The following is a 3,787-nucleotide window of genomic DNA, read 5'->3' as shown; positions in this document are numbered from 1 at the left end:
TAACAAGAAAGGTAAATCAACTTCAGATCAGTGTACTCTGTCATGAATCTCTTTTACAGTACCTCAGTTGCAGTCATCCATCCTCACTCTGCACCACGAGCATGTGATACACCGTTTATCGGATGTAAACGGTTCTGATTATTATGAATAATAGTGAGCAGCTACAGTGCTGCATTAAAAGACGTATTTTGCCCTGCGGGCCACAAAGAGCAAAAGTAAACGCTTCTAGTTTAATTCATGGAATCCAGTTGTGTGATCTTTTGTTGGTCTGTATTAACTTCTTATTTTTTTTCTTGCAGTTGGTGTACCACGATTGTTCAGAGCCTTCTCTAGACATTTTCCATGGGTCTGTATCCTGTGCTATTATTGCAGAAATGGTCCCCCACGTGGTTACAGCTATCTCGTCATCCTCTCCCTTATCTGCTACTTTTGATTTCTCCTTTTAGGGGCATTAGCCTGTCGTTAATTTGTAAATAATCGTATTTACACCCATATGATATTCACAGCGTGCCCCATTTCCTTAAAACTGTGGCTATAAAAAACTAAAGCCATGGATTATTTTAAAAAAGTGCGACTGATTAAAAATTGCCTTTCCCCAAGTGAATATACACTTGCAATCATTTCGAAAATATTTTGTAACAGTGGGTTGGGGCGTCGTCGTGGAGAAGCGACCATGAATCTGGCTGTCGGTATACGGGTTTAGTTCGACGAATTCTCGACCGCCAACACCATGCTTAGCACACAACTTGATGTTGTCTCGACTCTCCACCTCCATTTTCCGACGAGTGCCAGACACACACTGTTACATTCTCGACCAGGACACCTGCTACTACGATGCTAGGTCTTTGCCTGTCGTTGAAACTTCGACGATCGTAACACTGCAACTCGCCATGAGATAGCGTTGCAGTCTGGCGTTTCAACAAGCAGTCCTAACAGAACTGGTTCAGACGGTTCAAATGGCTCTGAACACTATGAGACTTAACATCTGAGGCCATCAGTTTCCTAGAACTTAGAACTACTTAAACCTAACTAAGCTAAGGACATTACAAACATCCATGTCCGAAGCAAGATTCGAACCTGCGGCCGTAGAAGTCGCGCGTTTCCTGACTGAAGCGCCTAGAACCGCTCGGCCACGCCTGCGGGCAACGGAACTGGGGCAGGCTGTGTATAGTGTACCAGAATTCACGTCCAAGACATAAACCATGCGAATCCTGCCTCGGGCATCGATGTGTGTGTTGTCCTTAGGTTAGTTATGTTTAAGTACTTCTAAATTCTAGGTGACTGATGACCTCAGAAGTTGAGTCCCATAGTGTTCAGAGCCATTTGAACCATAAACCATGTGTGACGCAAACCTGAGTCATATTATAAGCTCCATGAAGAAGGTGGAGACTTTTTTCATAAACAGGTTAGTGGAACTGCGTTTCACAGGACCAACATTGTGCTGTGAGTTAACGCACGCATTTTAGTCATGTGAATGGAAAGTGTAGTAATAGATCGGCACATGGGATCAAAGAGATTTGTACACATGTGACGGTGCAGTGTGTTGCATTTTGCCGTTTCTAGAACAGTTACAGGAAGACACAGCGACTCACGATTTTACTGTTTTCATCCTTTCAGCATGTTATTTGGTTTAAGCATCATTACTGAAGATGGTGAACTTCTGAGTTCAGGCTTTTCGGTATTGTTTTGAATTGTGGGTATAATTTATGTCTAGAAGTCTATATCAGACTTCGTGTATTAAGTTAATGCTTACTGACAAGTAGATGAAAACGTAAAATTGTGTTACTAGGTTGTTAGTGCTGCCCATTCATGAGACCTTTAATGGCTGTTTGTAGGCGCAGCAGGTACTAGTTACATCCCCACTTTTTTGACGTAAATCGAAACATTCTTTCGCCGATATACTGCGAAAATGTAAACACTGCTGCTAATAAATTAGCCAACATAACTATTATGTTTAGTCGTACGAATTTTTAACAGATCTTATACACTGAACTGGTTATTATTTCGTCTTCGGTTCTGCTTTTTAAGAGCAACTCTTCAAAAGCTGATTTTGTGGTTTGATATTTTCTCTCACATAAGGCACCCCATATTTCGGGCGTTCGCCTACTTGAATATCAATTTTGGATTAAGCGAAGCCGTTATGCAATAAGGCAGCTATGCCGTTACTTTCATTCTCGATTTTATAATTTTTTTTAAATATTACCCGAAATTTCACCGTCTTTGTCTCTCAAATAAATTCATATAAACGATAATAAATGTAAACATGTAGCTTCGAACTTCGTACCTTCAAATTACCAATCCACTCTCCTAATTAATACGCTAGAAGAAACACACGTGATTTGAGACATTTTGAATACACGAAGAATTTTTTAAAATAAAAATATATAAAAAAGTTTTGTTGAGCTAATTAAAGCCAAATATAGTATTATTGTTTATAATAACCAGTTTTAATAATTAATTGTAGCAAACAAAAGAAAAATTCAGAGTAGGAATTAAAATCCATGGAGAAGAAATAAAAACTTGGAGGTTCGCCGATGACATTGGAATTCTGTCAGAGACAGCAAAGGTCGTGGAAGAGCAGTTGAACGGAATGGACAGTGTCTTGAAAGAAGGATATAACATGGATATCAACAAAAGCAAAACGAGGATAATGGAATGAAGTCGAATTAAATCGGGTGATGCATAGGGGATAAGATTAGAAAATGAGACACTTAAAGTAGTAAATAAGTTTTGATATAGGGGAGCAAAATAACTGATGATGGTCGAAGCAGAGAGGATATAAAGTGTAGACTGGCAATGGAAAGGAAAGCATTTCTGAAGAAGGGAAATTTGTTAACATCGAGCATAGATTTAAATGTCAGGAAGTCGTTTCTGAAAGTAGTTGGGTGGAGTGTAGCCACGTATGGAAGTGAAACATGGACGATAAATAGTTTAGACAAGAAGAGAATAGAAGCTTTCGAAATGTGGTGCTGTAGAAAAATGCTGAAGATTAGATGGGTAGACCACATAACTAATGAGGAGGTATTGAAGGTGGGATCGGTTGATAGGACATGTTCTTAGGGATCAAGGGATCAGCAATTTAGTATTGGAAGGCAGCGTGGAGGGTAAAAATCGTAGACGGGGACCAAGAGATGAATACACTAAACAGATTCAGAAGAATGTAGGTTGCAGCAGGTACTTGGAGATTAAGAAGCTTGCACAGGTTAGAGTAGCATGGAGAGCTTCATAAAAACAGTCTTCTGACTAAATACCACAACAACAACATTTTAGATTTTTATTCATAATTTTAGGCTCTGTGCACTATGGGACTTAACATTTGAGGTCATCAGTCTCCTAGAACTTATAACTACTTAAACCTAACTAACCTAAGGACATCACACATCCATGCCGGAGGCAGGATTCGAACCTGCGCCCGTAGCGGTCACGCGGTTCCAGACTATAGCGCCTAGAACCGCTCGGCCACCCCGGCCAGCTCATAATCTTAGGTAAGGAATTTCTAATGTTATGAAGGCTATATGTGTCTATATTTGATGCTGCAACAAACCGAGACGTTAAATGCCCATTTCATTTTGACATATATTCTCATCTGTAGCTTCCTCATTGAAACTTCCTCATTGTTTCCAAAAATTGTTATTGTTATAACTTACAACAAATTTCGTAAAAGCACAAGAAGTATTTCTTACATGACGGGTTACAGCGAGAGAATGCAGTAGGAGGCAATGGAAAAGTGGATAGATGCGTAAAAAGTAGGTCTGACGCAGTGTCGAATGTTTAAATTATTCGCGAG

General features: G+C 39.8%; 1 non-coding gene across 1 annotated transcript; it reads right to left on the bottom strand.

Moving 5' to 3' along the window:
• Positions 1-3,385: 3,385 nt before the first annotated feature.
• On the bottom strand, positions 3,386-3,469 carry Trnas-gga (transfer RNA serine (anticodon GGA)). The gene is given in 2 exon segments: positions 3,386-3,420; positions 3,430-3,469. It is a non-coding gene; the product is annotated as a tRNA-Ser (tRNA).
• Positions 3,470-3,787: the final 318 nt, after the last annotated feature.

This window comes from Schistocerca gregaria, chromosome 6 (assembly GCF_023897955.1).
Source record: "Schistocerca gregaria isolate iqSchGreg1 chromosome 6, iqSchGreg1.2, whole genome shotgun sequence".
In the NCBI taxonomy this organism is placed as follows: Eukaryota; Metazoa; Arthropoda; class Insecta; order Orthoptera; family Acrididae; genus Schistocerca; species Schistocerca gregaria.
The sequence above is the reverse complement of the archived record's forward strand: the minus strand, read 5'-3'. Positions and strand labels throughout refer to the sequence as shown.